This window comes from Thunnus thynnus, chromosome 22, assembly GCF_963924715.1.
Source record: "Thunnus thynnus chromosome 22, fThuThy2.1, whole genome shotgun sequence".
Classification (NCBI taxonomy): domain Eukaryota; kingdom Metazoa; phylum Chordata; class Actinopteri; order Scombriformes; family Scombridae; genus Thunnus; species Thunnus thynnus.
This window is the reverse complement of record NC_089538.1, coordinates 14,903,782-14,916,120: the sequence shown is the minus strand read 5'-3', so window position 1 is coordinate 14,916,120 and position 12,339 is coordinate 14,903,782.

Here is a 12,339-nt window from a genome sequence, read left to right as displayed (position 1 = left end):
GGCACAGTACTGGACTTCATAGCTGTATTGATGGAGTATAGATGAAGGGAGCCAGACTGAAGACCTCGGTGTGGCTACCAGCTGTTACTGTAAATAGGTTGGTGGGTGGGGGGTCTTTGACCTGAATGATAAAGACCATTTGATATAAATCTCAATATAGACTGTGGTGAGGCCAATGCAGGACAGGACATTCAGCGTGGAAAGCACACAAGGAACATGTAAGCTTCAGTAAATATGAAAATATCATTGATTTAAATAAAACAAAGAACAAATGGAGACATCTTTAAATAACACATCTCACATACTTTGCTTTAAAAGAAGAAGTCAGAGGTTCTGCAACCTATATGACCAGTCCTATTACTTATAACGCCGTGATGTTATGCCCTGCTTGCCATTTATTTTAGCCCTTGCATCCCTTGCTCAACCATCAAAATTGTTAAATAATTAAAGTCAATTTGTGGTTTTTGCTGTGTGGAAGAAGTCAAAAGTCAGCTCAGTACTGCGCAGAGGTTGCTGGAGAATCCTCAAAGTTCAAATCAGTTTTTTGCCAACACAGTGAACTTGTGTCAGCCTTAAGAGTTTTGGGCAGTGGTGAAGAAAAGACCAAAAAGCATACTAGTGTGATGTGGTAAGTACAGTGAACACATCAATAATCCCTTTATATCTATATTACTTTATTTTCTTGGTGTCTGAGCTTGGAGGACTGCTCTCCTTTTCATTCTCTAAAGAAATTGTACCAGAAAGCTATATGACTGCTCAAAGAAAGATAATTACTGTCGCTGACCGCAACTACGCTGACATGCCTGTTGGCCTTGCATGTGTGTGTATTCATCATGCTCACGACTGCATGGAAATGAAGTTGCCCTCATGCCGTCAAACTGCAGTTGATGGCTCCAGGTACATTGTGGAAATTATCTGGTTTGTGTAGGCAATTTGCTCTAGAGCACATGAGTGGGAGTGAATTAAAGAAATGTCCAACCAATATTATGAGGGAGAGAGAAGATAGATAGATAGATAAAGACTAGATTGGCCTATGCATGAAAACACATGCCCGAGAAAGTAGATGTTGGAAGATACATTTACATAACCTGGGTTGAAAAAAAGATACAGCAGTGAGGTAGAATGGGGGGAGGAGGGGGTTGAAGGGGAGAGGAGTGGGGAGATTAAGTAATTATCCTTTCAAGCCTAATTTGAGGTGCTGTTTGAAATTAACCTATGCAAATGAAGTGGCTAAATCACATTGAGCACCACAGTGACTCAGACTCCACAGGAGTAAGATTGGTTTTCACATCTTATCGCAATACTATCAAATGCAAACACTGAACTGTAGGAAAATATTCATACTTTTTACTGCGGTACACAAGGCATTTTTCATACCCTGTGTACAGGTTATATCACATGGTAGTATGTTAATTTTAAAATACTGCTTCTTCTCAGACAGTAGTTAGTATTCAAATAATAACTGGGGTGTGGCCGGCATGTCCAAACCAAGGCCAGTTGTTAATAATCACAGGGTAAAAAGCACTGGACAGAAATACCGTTCTTCACTAATGACTTCCAGTTTCTTCTGCTCGGTGTTTGTGTTATGGTACTGCAAATGAAACACCTCCTACATATTTTTCGCATTAAAATCCTATCAGGAAAGGACACTGGAGAGCTTTTAATGTGAAACATATGTACAGGGAGTCTTTATCTTAAGTATTTTACATGGGTCAACAATGGGTCAGAGAACTATGTATAATAGTAACAAACCCAGCTCCATGGAGCATTTTAGTGTCTTTAAGCTCATTGTTTTGGTTTTACCGCCTGCAACTTAAAGGCGCCCTGTGTTTTTTTTTGTAAACAAAGAAAAGTTATGTTATTTTTTAATTGATAGTTACTCACCAAAATGTGTATCTTTGAGGTCCAACAAGTAACAAATATGTTGTGTCCAACAACAACATAATACTGATTTTTTTAAGTACTTCAAATCCAGCATGAGACATGGGAAACCCAACTGAACTCATCAGTGTTGTTTCCAGATGCAGCAGGCAGATTTTTAAAAACCACTGTTCATCACCTGCCCAGGAGTAAATGACAGACAGACAAAGTTAATGACTGGCTGGTGAACATAGTGGAGCATTAGCTGCTAAATAAGCCAGATATTTCCCTCAGGAGTTGATGGAAAACAAAAAAGAGAAAAATGGACATTGAACAAATGAATGCCAATGTTGCTCAGTGTTTGCTGGATGTGTACATAGACAACTGTTTGCTAAAATGCTTGCCATACAGTATTAGGTGATAATTTGTCAATGTTGTGTTCACAGCTTGTTGCCACAAGAGTGCAAAAAAAAGTAATACAGCTTTAAAAAACAGGAAAAACTATTCATAAAAATTCTCAAATTAAGCTTGTGTCCCATAAAGGGGTAATAAAGAGGTGTTGTGATATTAGGGTAATGTTCTACACAGTCCGAAGATAGATTTGGTTATCTGGTGGAAGTAAAGTACTCATTTTGAACTCCACAGAAAAATCATATTTCAGTAATACCACATATTTCCACAAACAGTACTACATCACATAACATCACAGCACAATCCTTAACTGGCACACACCGATGACTGTGACCTTCTGTAACGACCTACAACAGCGCAGGATCCCCCCCGTGTGCGTCTGTGCACGTACGAGGAGAAAAGAGGAAGTGAGGCACATGTGTTTAACTGGCGGAGATGAAATTAAAAATGGTGATTTCCCTGTCGACTGCTCCCTCTAAGCAGCTGCTTGCCTCTCTTTATGGTGAACATGTCATTATTTATTTCATAAAAGCCTTTTTTTTTTTTTATCATGCTCTCTCACCCCTCAGTGCACAGCCACTTGCCAACTCTCCCCAATTACTCAAGCTTGCACTCATCTATTCCTGCTTATTCCTATTCAGATTTACTCTACCGTGATCTGTTCTTTCTCTCTGTCCGCAGATTTCAAATCAGATTCATCAAGCTTATTTATCAAAAAACAAAAAAAAACTGGGGACATTTACACAGGGACTTACTGTTTCACCAGCTAAGATGCACATCATATAGCCACAACTGGAATTCTCATTTCGCACAAGGCAAAACAATCAACTGCCAGTACAAATCAATCGACATTTATGTACTTACTGTAATATCACTCAATGCATCCACACAGCATGCGCATGGCTGCAGCTTTAGAAAGGGATGAATGGACATTATGAAGAGCTTGCTTGGGATCATCTTGCGATCTAAATGCAAATTTAGGAAGGGTGTGAAAGCACTGAGGAAGTTATTACCTACATGGCTGGCTTTGATGAACAGCTCACGGCGTTTGAGGCAAATACCAAAGTGGAGGATTGCATCCATATGATTAAGATGATTAATTACTCCTTTAAATGTATTCATTTTTTTTTACGCCTCCTTCAACCTCAAGCAATCACAGGAGGTGTGTGCAAAACCTGAGATGCTGCTTGTTTGAAAGTGTGTCGTGAATTCAAGTGTGGCAGTTGGCACAAGCATGGGGAAAGCATGTAATCAGAACAGATGTATTGAAGCCAAACCCATGCATTAAGCTAAAGAGAAGATGTACAATATACTGGAATTGAATGTAATGTTGAGGCTAGTATGAATGTTGAGTGGGCTTTGCAAGATCAAGCAAACTCTGGTCTATTAAAAATGCTCATTAAAAAGAAACATTAAATGTTCTGAGATCTTTAAAAAAGTATTATTGAAAACTGTGATGCACTCACACAGGAAAATGTGTAGTCATGCCTCTCTTTGAATCTTTCCCAAAAAATGTTTGAACCAGTATCCATTTATGTAAAAGCCTCTAATTTGTGTCACTACTTTGCAATGATTCCCAAGGACATTTCCAGAGACAGTCCAAAACATATGCTGATGTGACATCACTCGGTGACAAACCCACTGAAAGATAAACTCTTAAAAACACACTTTCCGAAATGAAAGTCACCTTCAGAGGGGGAAAATACTGAGTGAGTGAAATGAAAGCAATTTTTCTCCTTTTGAAATGTAAATGCACAGCGATTTGCTGAATACCTTTGAAGAAATCATGTTATTAAGAATCAGGTGTCGCTATGCAGCCACCATTGATATGGAGTTCATAATCTTAAATGAAATATATTTCTTCCTCTTGCAATTTCTTTACCCTTTTCACTTCTTCCTAAGTGGAGAGCAGGCTTTGTGTGAAAAGGTCATACGGCTTTCATGGAGCTCGCACTCACCTGCTGACAGGCGAATGTCATCACTTTCCTTTAAACTTAGTAAAGATTCTTTTTACAAATCTACATGTACTGAAACATCTCCGTGTGGTGTTTTTTTTAAAGTATTTACACAGTATGAAAACTACATGCTACATGCAATACAATACATAAATGTCATTTTGAGAACATCCATAGTGATGGAGAAATTGTACGATTTGTTTTGGTGCTCGTAACTATGCATAAATGCAGCCATTGTGATCGAGGCTATAAGGCACTGCTGACAAGAATACAAGTGATACAAAAAAGGGGATTATTGATATAATACTGATACTTTCCAGCCATGAGACTTTGAAATTATGTGTGTCACATGGAAATCTTTGTGCGAGATGAAACACTGCACACTGAGGGCATTTATTAACATTAGATCACAACACTGATTCCAGACTGAGAGGATATTAATCACTCTCTTTTATCTTGTTCCTTTTTCTAATTAACAATGTCATGAGCAATTTTAATCAGGTCAAATTAACACAATAGGAATCAATTAGTAAAAGTAAAATTGCACGGGCCAGTAAAACCTAAAAGTTTACACGACCAAACAAACAAACAACACTACACATATATCTCTCATTTATTTATAATAAATATACAGTTTAGAAAAGTACTACTACTAGCCATGCTAGCAACTCTGTGAGGTTTTGTGAGGCATATTTCTTTTAGCTAAATGCAGGCTACCATGCTAAAATGCAAAAAATTTAACCTTATGATTGCACTAGATGAAAGGTTAATGCTTCATCACAGTTAAGGCAGATTCATGCTTTATGCATTCCGCATCTGTAGTCAGTTGTGGTCTTGCGGACGTGCACGTAGTTCCATTCATACTTTTTTTTGCAGGTCCGCGGACAAATGCGCATTGCACATGTGCTGCTAATAAACAGGGTTGCAGCGTGATAACTTTCTAGAGTTGTAAAACCCACTCTGCAGTTCTTTTCTGATCAGCCTTTTAACACAATAATCTGTTAATCCAACCGGACTTGCTGGATCGTATTTCATTGTCTCACAGGCACTTTAAACAACACGACCACACCGACACAGCCTCATGTATTGTTCTACACAGGGCTGTTTCAGGCTGAATGCAGCTGAGGAGTTCCTGTATGTTGCTGAACAACAAGAAAAAGTTGAAAAAAGAAAAGCAACAGTATAATGAGAATTGGAATATAGCACATACATACAGTAGATGAGACAGGCGTTCCTTGCACATGCACAATTGATGCACTTGCGTACAGTCCAAGCGGTCACATTTTGGGCTGCATGTGGATGTGTGCAGAGGGGCTGCGTGAACCCAGGCAGACATGGGCGGACCACATGGACGTGGAAAGTATGAAATAGCCTTTATAATTCACTCTAAGGTGAACATGACTGTCAGTGCAAAATTTCACAGCAGTCTACTGTGTCCAATAGTTGTTGAGACATTTCACTCAAATCACAAATGTCAACCTCATGGTGGCGCTAGAGGAAAAGTCAGGGGATCACCAGAGTCATTAGAACAACCAACTGACATTGCCAACATCACCAAATCTCTCGAGCCATGATGCTAACGTGGCTAAAACAAATCAAAAAAAAAGAAAGTTTCAGTCCTCTTCTCTTCAGTTTCTGCCTATTTCACGTCTTCAAAATAGATTATAAAAAAAAATGCACTGGGGTGCAAAGAGGCACTGCATATTGTAAAAACTGTAATTTAGCAAATGGTGTCAAGGCGTTCTCTTTCACAGTCCAACTGTGTTGGTATTCCCACCGTGGAGTTGCATTTGTCATAAAAACTACTGTGATTCCATTGAGATGAAACTAGAGCAGATTGGATGACTTATTCTGTTTGTTCACAGCAAAACAAGGTTTCAAAATGCACTTATCTGTGACTCAGGGGTGCTCAAGTGGTGTCTTTTTCCGGTCCGGTGAATGTTGATATCACAGCGGTTTCATGTTATTCGGCAGTGTCTCAGAAAAAAGTAACTACGAGCTCAAGTCATGAAAGGCAGTTATGACGGAGCTTTGTGGTTTATTGGCCTTGGGACTCACATGCAGCTCTGGAACACACTTTTGATGCACTTGTATTAGTTGTTGAAATGCACCTTAAGTGTTAACTGTATGAGAGTATATCATGTTGAATTCTTAACATTTTTCAGGACTACAGGACTGAAGGGGATACACTATATCACACACACACACAGGTGAGCCCCAGCACATTAGCCCCAATAACTTAGAGAAGCTATTGGGGCTCCTGTTTCTAATTCAAGGAGCTTATATATTTTTTAGCGCCATTATATGAGCTAATATCCACAAGTTATCATTTTTGGAGCTGAAATGGGGTTTGATCCCTGCGAGTTCACTATGATGATGGGAGTTGTGGAGTGCTGCATACTGCGTGGGCTAAGATAGCTGGTGATGTTGAGCTTTTCTCAAAAATTTTGAGCTTTTCTAAATCTTATTTAATTTACATACAGTATTAAATAATATTTGACATTAGTGTGTGGAGGCTTTGGAGTTGTTGGAGGGCACTTTTGATGGAGCTGGGTAACAAAAGAATAACAAAAGTAATGTAACAAGTAGCTAATTACAAATGACCAATCAATAAAGTAATATAATTACTTTTTCAGGGAGTAATACTTAATGGGTAATTGATTACATTAAGTAACTTGTAGGTCGCATGCTGAAAGCTATTACTTAGCACACAAAGAGGGAAAAGAACAATTGTATTTTTGAATAGTGCAATATGAATAATACACTGTGAATTATTATTTTTGCACTTAATGCAGCAGAATACCTTCACTTACAGTGAAAACTCTTGACTATTTATAAAACATAATACTAAGCCTTACAACTGCTGCCACCACCCACGTGCATGCACAATTCTGCCAATCCCAGTTAATCAAGTCCTTTAAATCCCAGTTTAACTGTACCTTCTTCAAAGTGGACTTGTGTTACTACAATGTACACTTACCGCTGTTTAAAAACTTGTCTAGACTGAAGCTCGTTGCTTCGCTGTGACCTCCATTCCAGCTTTTCCTTTCCACGCTCCCAAATGCAATCCATTTTTCATGCCAGCTCTGTATTGTTTCAGCCCATTTGATTTTTTTTTTTTTTCTCCTCCGGAGAAGAGGTGTGTTGTTTTTTCAGGGCAAAGCAGTGTGTGCTGTAGCCTGCTGAGCCCAGGCAGTTGGTTGGGTACACCATGTGCTTGCTGAGCACCGGTGCCGTCTGGCATGGATGTTAGCAGTTATCACTACCAGTGGTCGATTTGCTTCAGTGAGTCTTTCAAACTTCTTTATTCCCTTGTCACAAATTCTTTGTCTTAGCACATTCAACTACTCGGAAATAAAGAAGAAAAAGAAAAAGACTAAAACTTGTATGAACTGAATTAGTTGTTGCTGGGTGTTCCTTAGTAGCAAACATCAAATTTAAGACTTATAACAAACTTCCTAGCAGTTACCTCAAAGTACCTCAACTAGTGTGGAATCTTAAGAACATTTATGAAGTTTGTTCCTATGGCTGCCCCAGTGCAAGGCAAAGAAATAAAAGCATTTCAGCGAGTAGAAATCAAACATGTGGGCTTTATAGCTGCTATTGAACATCAAGCTGAAAGGTATAAGGGAGCGTCTGCTTGCCTTTATCACTAATGGGCCCCAAACTGCAGCGCTTAGACTGAATATGAATGTACCTCTGGTGAATTATTAATGTTGTGGTGCGCTTCGTATTCTGCCTGGCACTTCCAGAGGTGATCCACCTCCCACGCGGATTGGAAGCTGTCACCCGTAATTGGAGAAATCACGACAGCACGGAGTTAAGTGCTCCACAGTCCCCGGGTGAAGAATCTGACGGTGCACACTGTAGCACCAAGAGGTTGAAACATTTGCCTATATGGGTTTTTCATGCTGATTTTTTTTCTCTATATATCTTTCTTTCTCTATCTTTGAATCTGTTTCACTGTGCAGGTATATGTAACTTAATCATTATAATAATAATAATAATAAACTTTATTCGTATAGCAACTTTCATACAAGAAAGGCAGCTCAAAGTACTTTACAACAAAGAAAGTACGCGTGAATCAGAGTGCAAAAAAGAATTTCAGACCCACAGTGCTGAGTAGACTTCCCAGCATTCTCTGTAATAATCTTGGAAAAGTAATCCTTTCTTGCCAGACATATTGCTGTGTTATAGACAGTCATGGATTCTTTGTATATATCACAGTGAACTGTGAGTCTAGTTTTCCTCCATTTTCTTTCAGCTGCCCGACAGATTCTTTTTTATCTTATTAACACTGTTATTGTTCATCCACGGGGAGATTCTGTCAGTCGACCTCTTTTTAACCTTTAGTGGAGCAGCAGTATTTAAAGCAGATGACAAAATATTGTTGTAATTTTCGACCATGTTTTTTTTTTTAAAGAACAGTTATAACTGTATGGCTCAAATGAACTCATAATATTAAAAAACATTGTTTTAGCCATGTCATCTAGGAATCTTTTTTGAACCAAAAATTCCATTTTAGTCTTTGTAACCGTTAGGTTGGCATCAAAAAACACAATGATGGTCAGAAATGGGTGATTTGAATACTGAAACATTATCAATGTTTAACTCTGTTGTTGTTATCAATAAGTCTAGAGTTTGACCATGCTGATGAGCGGCTTCATTTACATGTCAGATGAGTTCAAAGCTATCCAGTAAATTTAAAAGCTCTACAGATTTGGAGTCTTTCTTTTTTATTAAGTATTCAGGTCCCCATTCAGGATTAACCTGTCATATTTAGCGACACCAAGTGAAATCAGCTCTGAGAATTCCTGTAGGAATAGTAATGAATGTCCTGGTGGTCGATATAATATAATGGCTGATTATTCTGCTTTGAGTTCAAGATCAAGATATTCAAACAATGTAAATTCACCCAGGTCAATGTCATCGCACACAAACTGTGTAGAGAAAATGGCTGCAATCCCTCTTCCTCTTCTGTTTTGTCTAACTGACTGATAAAAATGATACTTTAGAAGAAAAGCCTCTGTCAGTGTTGCTACACCAGTAGTGCTGTTTAGCCAGGTCTCAACTAAAAATATAGAGTGCAAATTATTTTCAGTTATCAGATCATTAACCAAGAAAGATTTGTTAGCCAATGGTCTGACATTAAAGAGCTAATTTCAGCTGTTGGGACTCTGTGACAGGAAAGGAGACTGGTTGTGGCTGAACATTGACAAATTAACTTATTGTGACAAAACAATCTTAATCATTAATCATTCTCTATCGCACAAATTTATTAGGGATGTTACATTCAGTAAGCAATAATGAATACATTTTGAGATGTTCAAGAAATACTTATGAAGTCAGTCAGACAACAGTGTTCAGTCAGTGCTCACAGATCAAGATAAGCTGCAATGACTTTCAGCATGACCTTTGACCCAGACCACTACCCATACATTTCACTGAACGTATCCCGTAAACCGTGTGAGTTGAACCACATCTGATGAAAAACATGGTAATATCGCAGAAGGCACCATTCATGAGGACTCAGTGGTACATTTTTCTGACAGAGTGACAACTCTATGCTAAGCGTGTAGATCCTGGGTCCTGCAGAGTGCCCAGGGCAGCGTCAAACAGACAGCTCATAGCACACAAGACCCCTGCGTCCCAAAGATAGAGGCAAAGTTGTTGGCACAGCAAGGAGTTTTGGTAGTATTGCCCCCAGAACAAAAGGATCTGTCACTTTTCATGACAGGAGCAAGATTGCAGTGTTTCATCGTGGACCAACTATGGTATCTATAATCCATGGTCGAATTCTGGCAGATTCATCTCAGCTTCAGCAGCCGTGGCTCTTGGAGGCCCGTCTGTCTGTCAAAGGAAACCATGTTGATTGGGAGAGACGAAGCTTATGCTGACACAAGTTCAGACCAGCGCAGATCATGTGTGAACTGGTGACAAGGTCAAAAGTTGAAATCTGCCGGGGTGCTGTCTGGAAACTGAGAAGCAGGGTTCTCGGAGCGATAAGTGAAGCTTGATGCGGTGTCTAAATTTGATAAGAATCCAAAACTGGGGCACGGATTTTGCTCTGCCTCACAGGAGTACACACTTTTGTCAAGAGGAATCCTGTGCAGTCTGCTTTTAGCTCCACAATTGGAACTTAATCACTATAATCCATTCATTGGATTATGATGCTACTGCTTCGTGATAAACCATCTGTGTGAGAAGGTGCCTCTGTGTTAAATTTAAAGTTCACCTTCCACTGCTTGCAAATTTACTTCACTTATTTCTGTGGCTCATTTTCCACACATTTACTTACCACATGTATTTTATATTCTTATCAAATTCCCTTTTAACCGCATGTTTGGCTTTAGCAGTTATTTAAAAAATATTATGTCAATACATGCAGTATATTCATACAGTACCATGGTGCAAACACATTGACCCTAAAGGCAAACAATGCATTTCATTTCCTCTTTTAGAGAAAAGGTGCAATATTTGAACAGATCTAAGAGATAAGATGGTACGCCGTCCCTGAAATGCAAATTCAATGGACATGAAAGGAAATGAGAAAAAACAAAGAGTGTGCCACCATCACTTCAGCTGGAAAAACACTGAGAATATATGCAACCAACTTAATGATGTGTAGAAATTGTAAGCAGGCTGGACGAAAAAATGCTCATAATAGTACACACAGTACGTTTGAGTAAATAGCCTTAAATGTTCACATAGTACTATGGTGACCATATTTCATTCTATATCCATATTTATTCATGTGTTTACAGGAAGGAGGCATGTATAGGAAGTAAAGTGTCCTACTGGTTTGGTGGTTTAAAGGTGTTTTTATCACTGCTCGATTTTGAATGAGAGGCAACAGGACATTGGTGTATTGAACGTTACCAAATAATCCAGTGTTGGAGTCCATGGTTATATAACTCAAGGAGGAATTCAGATATGGTTAAAAATAGCTTCTCTTCTTCTGTGGTTCTTGTGGGTACCTAGACCACACATGAGCAGCAAACTAGAAAATGTAAACAACTCAACTTGTGTGACAGTGGCAAATAGCTGTACATCAGAGCGGCAGCACCTTTCCTCTCTTTGCCGCCTGAGTATATCAAAAACTCCCATGAGGTTTGCTTGGTGTGCCTAACGTCAAAGCCTCATGGGAGCCTTGATAGTAGTTGTTGATTGCTTCTGTTGTAAAATAATTGTAATTGTAGTAATTGTCATAATATCTTTGGTAACAAAAGACAGTTTTCAAGTAAAGCAATGAACAGAAAATCCCCAGTATCATATTTTAGATTTTCATGAAGAGTGGTGTAAAGAAACCTCTTTGCAATAATACATTGTGGAGCATATGGCTGGTGGAGCAAAATCTAGCCTTTATTTCATCATTCATCATTTCTTTTCTTCTCTTTATTTCAACTTTTTAGCAGCTCTTTGGTTAATTGGGAGGATCTAGTTAACTACTAGAATATTCTTTTTCCATCCTCTATTAGTTCTCTACTAGAACTACACTATCCTGTCACACCAACAATAGAAATTTGATCCTAAATTCAATTGTAAAGTCAGCACCGACTGCTACTGTGGGTTGTGAGAACTCTCACTTTATTCAGTTGCACCATCTCTACTTATGCTACATCTTAACTCAGCTGACAGCAATAAAAAACATGTTTCACCTTGTGCAACATTTGAGAAAGATGGGAGAAGAAGACATTACTGACAGAAAGGAAGCGACCTTCAATATAGAGTTTTATTAACAAGGAGAAAGTGTTGCATGGTATCATGTGTGAACTAACATATAATCCAACGCGTATTTGTCTGTTTTTGCTTATACTTTGATGTCTTATTTTGAGTTAAAGAGGGTTTTATCACACATAAAAATGGTCATAAATGATGGAAATATCAAGAAATGTCTCTAAAAACACCTCAATGGTTACTAGTTTCAGTTACCATTTCAAATGAATGCAGCATAATGAGTATCCTCATCTAACCAAAACAGTGATAACGGTAGAGCTCAATGCTCATGTCAGTGCCATCATTAATTTGAATGTCACAGGAAATGTTCTCCTGGTTAAAATTTTCCTCTGGCTACTCCAACATAATTCTCTACTATTTTTCTCATCTTTCCCCA